This window comes from Nilaparvata lugens, chromosome X (assembly GCF_014356525.2).
Source record: "Nilaparvata lugens isolate BPH chromosome X, ASM1435652v1, whole genome shotgun sequence".
Lineage (NCBI taxonomy): Eukaryota > Metazoa > Arthropoda > Insecta > Hemiptera > Delphacidae > Nilaparvata > Nilaparvata lugens.
The window spans coordinates 82,265,575-82,275,826 of record NC_052518.1 but is presented as its reverse complement, the minus strand read 5'-3'; the positions used below and the strand labels follow the sequence as shown (position 1 = coordinate 82,275,826).

Genomic DNA, 10,252 nt, shown 5'->3' with positions numbered 1-10,252 from the left:
CTTATTATACCACTTAAAAATTTCAGTTGCCACTTTTTCTCACTCTTATAATGATCTTAACAATTATATTGAAAAAATATTATCCAATTCAAATAATAAAAAGTGTACCGAACAGCCTTAAACGAGGCCGCACCTTCACCGTCAAAAAGTAATCTGAACTAGTCGGTGACGGCGCGGGCAACAAACACGGTGACGGTGCTGGCGCGGTGCGGTAGTATGTGTCCCTGTAAAAAGTAACTGACCTGTAACTTGACCTGTAAAAAGGTTTGAAGAATACGTGTTTAAAATTTGAAACTGATTGATCAATTCTTTCTAAAGTTATTGCAGAGCATACAAACAGACGGACGACTTTGGCCCTCAGTAAGTCAAAAGTGAGAACTCGCTAACGCTCGTTCAATAAAAACCAACAATAATAATTTAACATTATATTTATTTTTAATGTATTATTATCAATTATACATGAGCAAAAAACATTACGGTACATCAACATTAATACCAGTAGGCCTATCACATAAATTTATACAGAACATGGATATTAATGAGTCATACACAGTCGATAAGAACTTCTATTGCTTATTAAGGATATTGGGGTGGCTTATTGGAGTAGGTGATAACGCGCTTAAAGGCAGAGGTGACGAACGATGCAGTCTGTGGTGCTTTGATCAATCGAGAAACTGTAACAGAAAAAAAATAAGTGGAAACAACAGAAAGATAATTATGTAAGAAAGAAATAATCTATATATATATATATATATATATATATATATATATATATATATATATATATAAATGACTATGTGTTAATTTGTTACTTTGTTTGTTCCCTATAGACTTAAAAACTACTTGACAGAACGGCATGAAACTTTGGGAATATGTTGTGTGAATATTGGGGATGGTTTCTGAATAGAAATTTTGATAGGGGGACTAATAACAATTATTTATTAATCCATTCTACAGACCTATGTTTCCAAAATTGTCGGCCCAGCGGCTACCGATGAACGGGAAGATGATCATGATTGAAGATAATGTTGTGATAATATGATTTAGCATCTAAAGTTAACAGCTGTAATAGACTTATAAATTGTATACTGGTATTAATACGGTGGTTTGGAGTTGAAGTTTAGTTGATTGGTACCAGCTGAAGATAATGGTTCCTTAGAAGACCTATACAAATAATTATAACTCCCCTATCATTGAGAAACTGGAAAATGTTGGAAAAAATGATTCACCTCATGAAAGAGAGTTGTTCATATTGCATTCATTAATTACTGAAGAATGACAGAATAATTTACAATTTTTTGAATTTAGCTCAGCTTATATTCATCCTAAAATGGAAGATGGAAATAATATGGAATTCTGTGTGATTCATCGTATATCGCGTATTTTCTGGACCATCTACTGACAATCAACAACTATGAACGCATTAAATTCATCTTTGGAACACTGATTTACCTATCTATTTTATTTAATCCAACACTTTAATGATAGATATTACTACTAATTGATTGAGAAGGAATATGTTTTCGGAATAATAAATGCTGCATGACTAAGCACATAGGAAGTCCGTATTGAGATATAAATGAAAATATTGATTGTCAGATAAATTTAATGATTCAAAAAATAAAGTTAAGTGTGACATGCCTGATACCAATTACCTAGTGGAATATTTAACGCTCAACTATAACAATAATCTTACTGAATTAATTTTTCATGATGAGCTGTAAGAATTGAAATAGGCTTATAGGATGCAAGATTAGTATATTAGTATTAAAAATATAAATACGTGTTAGCTTGCTTGCATGATAATCTGTTGGCTAATTTAAGTTTTTTTTGTTTTGCTGTTTACTTGCTTTATTCATCAAAATATGACTAATTCAGAACGAAATAGTCTGACTGCAGACTTTAGTGTAATGGATGGTTTAATGTGGGTTGACGAATTCAAATTTCGAAAAAGCTACGTATCCCAGAAGGGACAAATCTCATATAGATGTACAAATAAGTTGTGTTCAATGACCATTATGACGGATGCTAGTGGACGAATTGTTTCCAGGAGTAGCGGTAAACACTCCCACCATCCTCCCAAAGAGAAAAATAGTAGAACTCCTGTTTTATTTATTTTTCATTTTATTTAAGGTTTAATGGCCTGTATCCGATTATACGGTAATGAATTTATACAGTGAAATATTTATTGGTAATGATCAGATATATAAAAATTTAGTTTATTCAATTTCCTGGATGGATAAAAAATATATTAATATTATGAGTAAGAGTAATTCAAACCTACAATTTATAAAGAGATAATTTACGATTCAATACAGTTTAATACAGCTAAGTTGGTTGATTATGGTTACTGATGAATGAATTCGCAACTAATAAGTTCAAATAGAGAGACAAGTACTAAATACTTTAGTAGACTTTAAGAGGTACAATACCGATTTTATTACTGATGTTATTAATGATGAGTTATTATTAGAAAGATTATTACGTATTAATTGAAAGAATAAATTAATAAAGTAAGTTATTAGGTTATGGACAAGATCTACGATGAAAAAATATTTCTAAAGGCATAAACAAGAAACGGTTTATCTTATCTGCGCTCCTCGAAACACGACTGTCCGCTACCACTGCTCCGACTCGACTCCTGTCGGTGATAGTACTGTTGTAGTTTAAAGAAAGAAACCTGTGCCTTTGTTATTCTGAGTAGAACCGGGCGCAGTTAATTGTTACAAATAATTGAAAATTATAGTCTGATCGAGTGTTTACTTACATGATTAAAGCTATAATGGCTGTCACAAATATCAGCTTGATGTGAACAGCTCAGATTTGTGAGCTAAGTGGCCGTTCTCCAGGTTTTCACTAAATCTCTCCCAAGTTCTTATCACGGGATATCAGTAGGTGCATTACCTCTCCAAAGATAGCTGCGCTTGTTCGTAATCATCTGAAACCATTTCTTCAATTATTTTGTGGATTCAATCTGTAATAATAAAAGTATGATTAATATTATAATCCCAGCATTCAATATTTTAAAATATATATATTATTATCCTATTATTTGCTGCCAGCAGTAGGAACATGCTCAAATGCAAATGATAGGCTGTCAATGTATGATTTTCTTCACATTTCACGATTCAAGTTTACATTTTTGAGCTAGAAAAACATCAATTTCTCTATATATCTCTTTTAGAATGCTCTTAAAAACACATTAAATATCAATATTAAACTTGCGAACATAAAATATTAAATTATTTTGATGTTGCATACAAAATATTTTATGAGTTGATAAGCATAATAGCTAGACATGTTAAAATTGTTATAGTTAATCTATCAAAGATAAAATTATGGTAGTTTTAGTCTTATCTAAGTGAAAATTGGTACAAAATTATAATAAATAAACGTAGGCTCAAGTAGACGAAGTACACCTAATATGAATGTGATGTTTTTGAACCTGCTTTGTGCTTAGGCAATAAGTTAGTTTATGCTAGTCGGTATTCATAAATATATTCAGTGGAGTCACTTGAGCAAGACGTCAACAGTTTAGTGGGAGTGGCAGGTGCATGTTTGATAAGAATGATAACTTAAGGTTGTGCATCACGCTTTTCAAAACTTTTTATGGTAACATTTTTCAAAGAAGGCTATTCCGATTTGGATACCATCGGTCTCACTAAATGAAGCACATCACAAGGGAAAACTCAATTCATAATTTTTACTTTTTGCGATATATAGTTTAAATCTTGGGTGAGATCCGATCCATTGCTGAATTGGGAGCAAATAAATTCATGAAACTTTGAGGATTCATTATTCAAGATAGTTGCTCATTGTAGACCACTATTTCAACCTTTGTGGCCTCATTTTGACTCTGCCTGCAATGTTTATCCTGGAATCAGCCTTAATGGTGGAATGGAAACCACAAATGTTCACAATAAATGAAGAAACTCATCACTATAAAAAGATCTACAAGCAAAATTGATCCATGTAGTGGAAGTGACTTCAACCTTGGCCAGGAATGGGCCTGAATTATTGAGCAAAAGAATATTGAACAAGGTTGCAGCTACTGTACGAAGCATAGAAAGAGGACAAGTTGAAGAAGACCCTGAAAAGTTAGCGGGTAGACAGACCCACACCATGACCACCACTCTGTCGACGAGGCTTATTCTGCACAGTGAGGCTTACACGCTTCACACGCATTCGGTTCGGTTCGTTACCGAAAACGAATGAGGCTTTCATACATGTCAGGTTTTAATTCGTACGGTTCTAATTAGGTATTTTCTTCTCAAAAACAGCTGTGTTTGGATTTTCACAGGTCACAGGTCATCATATTTAAATATAACCGCTGGTGTTAAATTGTAAGATGTTATTTCTTGAACAACAAAAATTTAGGGCCGGTTTCCGAGCTCGGGATTTAGCCAAGTTATAGACTTTGACTGGCTTTAAACTCTGGAGTCAGATTCAAAATAAGATGTAGTCAATTGGTTTTCTGAGTCAGAGCGTTAACGTAGTCGAGGACTCAAATAGACCCTGGAGTTTAGACATCACGTTAGACCCTGGAGTTTATAATTTCGCTTTCTGAGTGAAGGGCTTATAAGTCCAGATTCTCGCCTCTTTCCAAGTCAAGGATTTATCAAAAATCGTCCAGGACTTAAAACAGCGTGATTTTAAACCCTCGACTGGGGTAGGGTATAAATTCAAGTTCTAGACTTAGGGCCGGTTTCCGAGCTCGGGATCTATAAGTTCTGGACTTACAGAGTCTAGGACTAAAATAAGCTCTCGGGTCTAAATTGACTTTCTGAGTCACGATTTTATCTTCTAAACTCCGGAGTCTATCAAGTTCTCGACTTATTTGAGTCCAGGACTTTAACGCAGTAAACATGAGGGAAATTCACAATATTTTGCTGTTGTATTGTTGGCATTATAGCAAAACGGAAACAGCTGATTGCAGCGGGACAATTCAAATGAGCATGCTCTCCAAACTATTTTGTGAAAATATGTTTCGATTTCTTTGTAGGCCTATTCAAAGCAAAACCTTTGAAAGGTGAATGAATAAACATTTCATTTTACGTTATGCTATTATTGATCATTGATCCTAACCAGTGATTATGAATGAAAATTTAATTAGGCTACTGAGTTTGAAAACGTATTTGTTTTGAAAAAAAACTGTATTCCATGACAATTATTTGGCTTTTTATCTTCTCCAAAACAATAACTGAATTGTGTTTGCTCAGTTAAGTCTAGAACTTGAATTTAAACCCTACCCCAGTCGAGGGTTTAAAATCACGCTGTTTCAAGTCCAGGACTTAAAAGCCCTTCACTCAGAAAGCGAAATTACATACTCCAGGGTCTAACGTGATCTCTAAACTACACAGTCTATTTAAGTCCTCGACTACGTCAACGCTCTGACTCGGAAAGCCAATTTTCTGACTCCAGAGTTTAAAGCCAGTTAAAGTCTAGAACTTAGCTAAATCCCGAGCTCGGAAACCGACCCTAAAAGTTAATTAAAAATTGAATGAAAAAGACTAAGAAATTGTCAAAAAAACCACTGATTTATTGATAATTAGAAAGACCGGTTTCGGTTATTACACCATTGTCAATCTCTGATAAACTAAAACTAAATACAAGAGCAGCAGAATTTATACTAGTAGGCGAGTACTGCTATTGGTCGAGGGCATGAACGCCTGCCATTGGCCTAGCTAGACAGTCTCCTCCCCCTCAACGGTGTGACAAAATGGCGGCTTAAGCAACAGAATCGCCATGATAATAAAATTTACTTTTAGTACAAAATAAGAACCAAGAAAACAAATGTGAAAGATAAAAACAAATATGTAAATGGAAAAACTATTGACTAATGTATGCTTACATGTTTATGATAAAACTAAATTCGTAGTGTTGTACTGGTTGAAATGAATCTGGTCATTTAAACTATACTGGGGATTTTCCTTAATTACTCTTGTTATTTCTAAAGCCTCTAGAATATTCAAAGATCTGCCTTTGTTATTAACATGCAGAAACTCAACATTCTCCTTAACTGTGAACTTGTGATTATTTGTTATCAAATGTTCTGCAAAGTTAGATTCCCCATTTTGTTTATTCTAATCTCTGATGTGTTCTTTAATTCTACTTTTGAAACTTCTACCAGTCTGACCCACGTAACAAGCATTACAATCATCACATTTAAGTTTGTACACCCCGCTTTTATCCCAAATATCAATTTTGTCTTTACTCCAGCTAAATAGACTATTTAAAATCGGTTTGGTCTTGAAAGCAACATGAAATCCATTCCTCCTCAATTCCCTACCTATCTTATCAGATACAAGGCCTAAATATGGGATTGTTATCCAAGTCTTCTCCTCACAGTTTGAGCCTACAAAGTTAGAATTGATTGAAATTTGTCTATTAATTTTACTCAATAATCTGTCCACCATACTTCCTTCATACCCATTTGTGACAGCTATCTGTTTAATTTTAGTGATCTCAATATCAAAATCATGATTGCTCATAGGTATTGTTAGTGCTCTATAGACCATGCTATTGAAAGCAGCAAGTTTATGAGAAATAGGATGACAAGAATGAAGAGGAATGATAACATCAGTATGGGTTGGTTTTCTGAAAATAGAAAACTTGTGAAAACCAGTGCTATGATCTATTCTTAAATCTAGAAAATTCAATACACAATCCTGTTCTACCTCTACAGTGAATTTTATACTCTGATGTAATCCATTCAGATAGGAAAGAAAATTGTCTAGTTGTCTGTTACTTCCTTTCCATAAGCAAATAATATCATCAACATATCGAAACCAGTAAACAATTTTATCTTTGAAATGACTATTTTCAATTATTCTACTTTCTAACTTATCCATAAATAATTCAGCTAGGAGTGGTGAGAGGGGTGACCCCATTGCCAACCCCTTTCTTTGTTCAAAAAATCTATTGTTAAATCTGAAATAATTATGCTGAGTGCATAACTTCATCAATCCTATCAGTTCTTCTCTGAGTGTATGATCATTTATAGAGGCTTTCATTATTTCCTCAGCTCTTTCAAGACTTTCTCCCACCGGAATGTTAGTGAATAAATTAGTAACATCAAATGACACAAGTTTATAGGATGATAGAACAGGAATATGTTTTATATTGTTGACCAACTCCAATGAATTTTCAATACTAAACTTTGGTTGAAAACCTGTTAATGACCGAAAGGTGCTATTCAGTTTGTGAGCTAATTTAGGGGGAATTAACAAAAGATACCACTGGTCTTATAGGAACATTAGTTTTGTGTAATTTAGGTTGACCGAAAAGTATAGGTGGATATGGATTCATAACTGTTAGATACTTAGTTTCTTTCTTGTTAAATAATTTGGTGGTGGTGTTCAACTTATTTCTAATCAAGCTATTGATTTTGGTGGTGGGATTGGAGTTAATCTCAATAAAATTGTTATCTGCAATGAAATGGTTTACCTTACTTAGATATTCGTCCTTATCCATTATTACTGTAGTGCATCCTTTGTCAATTTGGAATGAAAACCAATGACCTGATGATTTTGAAAGCTGACAAAGGATGCACTACAGTAATAATGGATAAGGACGAATATCTAATTTATATCTTTCATATTTTTTTGGCAAACTATTCATTGAGAAAAAAATGTTCCTGTGAACTAACAGAATTGAATTGACCATATGATTTTGACTTGGGAAATTTTGAAACAGATAATCACGATATCAGGTTAAAATAAAAACAAAAAAGGCCAGCGTGTGTAGAAGACTTTGTTTCTTCCTGTTTCCCTAGCAACAAATTCGAATATGATAAAACCTATTCGTGTCGAGGGGGCGTTCGGTGCTATGCGGTTTCTATTCGGTACTGAATTCAAACCGTATTACCGTATCACACTTATCGGGATTTGCCGAAAACGAAACGAACCGAATGAGTGTAAAACTAGCCTGACGACCACAATGCAGCAGCGTTTCCAGAGGGATGAAAACAAGTATAAAGTGATCAAGAAAGTATTGCCTGTCTCATTACATATTTGATTTCTCAGAATATCAATTTTAAGTAAATTAAATCGATTTTTTAAAATTACCATATTCAAGTTGTTTTTGATAGTATCCAAATCGAAACAGTACAAAAATGTCACCTGTAAAATGTTTTCCAAGTGGGTGGCGCACAATATTTATAAAACTTTGTGGCTTGGACACACACACAGCGATCTGCAGACAGGAAACAGAGAGGTCTTAGCAGGTTATAGACATGAATATCTAAAATATAGATGAAGGCCATTCTGACCGCTTCCCGCAGATTGTTCTCTGTGTGTCCCAGCCCATACTGATTTGGAGCAAAAGGAAAAATTCCATTTCATGGTGAATAGTTTACTTACTTAGTCAAAAATAATTATTGCAACAATCGTATCAGTTACTGAATCACATCTTGAACGTTCCATTAGGATGCAGTTGATCAGTTTGGCACTGTAAAATATAAATAATAAGTTCAAGTTAATTTATAAGGAAAACTTTTGTATAATATTAAATTTAACATTAGCATGAAAAAAGTTGGCGATCAAATGAAAACTACTCATTCAAAGAGGGTAAATAAATACAGCGATACTTAAGTACAGCTGATTATACGAGTCACACTGGCAAACAAGGAATCTTCCTTCTGCAGGTATTTTTGCCTCACCTACTGTACTCATGCATGTGAGCATAAATTTAATCTTAATTTATTAATACTATTATCATAAATAAGGACATCATTTTGTTATAATTTCTAATTAAATAGATTAACATTTCCTTAATGTTTATGTTTGTATCTTGTTTTTGGCAAATAAATTCATTCATTCAAGTAGGCTTATAGTTAGGTCAATGTTATAATGCCAGTAGAAAAGATAGGACAACTGCGTTGCCGATTTCCTGTATTGCCACTGGCTCCTATAATAGTGAATAGCTGATTCGGAATAACATATCTGATGTAACCTAATATTAAATGTGCATTCTATTTAATAATAATAATAAATAATATTTTTTTTGTCAAGAAAATATATTATTCAATTAGTAATTCATAAATTTTCATGATTTAAATTAAATATTTTTGTAAGGTCTAATTAATTAGGTATATTTTTACATTGTAAAAAAACAATCATGTGAAGCAACATGAGGATAGAGCAAAACTTATTTCAATTTCCAAAGCAATTTGATTTGTCTAATGATAGACAAGAATAGCAACACCAATGTTAATCAAATGCTGCCATTAGGTGGACCTCATAGTACCAGAGTTATTATATTTATATTGAGTTACCATAAAGCAAAAATACCAGCGGCTTGAGTTAACAGTGAAATTTACAACATAAGAGCCCTATACTAAACCATTAAATTAAACACCATGAGATGTTTTTTATGCTATTGTTTCTCTATGATGCTACAAATTACAGTAGTCTGAGTACCGTATATAAATTATCTTCAAACAACCAATCCAATCAGCTCTACGGCTTCAGTGAGTCTGGTTGAATTTCATTCAGTTTATAATTTGGTTAATGGAAAACTTTTTATAAAATACTGAAAAACTTTATTTTATAAAACAATCCACATTTGGCTAAACCACTCTAAGCTTAATCTTGAATCATTTCTCTAAATGGATTTTCCAACAAGTAGCCTGACTGCAGTAGGCCTACATGTAAATCACTTATGTTAGCAAATCCTTTTTTATTTAATTTATTGAATAAATGATGCAGTAAACTAACTACAGTATTTAAAAGAAGATTAAATTCATAAATATCTCACAATAGGGAATTAGGTCTAAATATATTTAGCCTATTCAGTACCCCTACTTCTAATATTATTCAAGTATTCTAATGATAGAACAAAGAAATTAATAAAAGTTGCTAGCCTATTATTAATAAATTAAATTTGCTATTTTAAAATAATATTTTCAATCTTAGTAACTTAGTCCACATTAAACTTACCTCAGGATGAGAATTATTGAGAAACCAAATTCTGTCACAATGTAGCCTAATAGATATCACTAAGCAAGAAGTATATTTTTGTATTATCCCAATCCTAATTATAATTACATTTGAATACATTACATAAAAAATGATTAGCCTGTAAAACAATACTCTATAAGAAGCTGTTTCTGTTGCAAAATGCAAAATGTACGTTACACTTACCGACTTACCTTAAATATTATTTTTATTATTATGCATAACATAACCTATAAACTTGATGCTATTATATTGAAGACATATTAAATTTTCTAAAAAATAATAGATATGTACGT

At 32.7% G+C, this 10,252-nt stretch overlaps 1 long non-coding RNA gene across 11 annotated transcripts; it reads right to left on the bottom strand.

Annotated features, from left to right (window-relative positions):
• Positions 1–410: 410 nt before the first annotated feature.
• LOC120354483 lies at positions 411–10,069 on the bottom strand. Of its 11 annotated transcripts, none has more exons than XR_005573063.1 (4): positions 9,939–10,069; positions 8,361–8,448; positions 2,768–2,938; positions 411–674 (listed from the first exon to the last, which is right to left on the bottom strand). It is a non-coding gene; the product is annotated as an uncharacterized LOC120354483 (long non-coding RNA). The 11 variants fall into 11 exon arrangements; XR_005573059.1 differs by having other exon boundaries at positions 2,768–2,974; positions 9,939–10,064; XR_005573065.1 differs by lacking the exon at positions 8,361–8,448 and having other exon boundaries at positions 9,939–9,954.
• Positions 10,070–10,252: the final 183 nt, after the last annotated feature.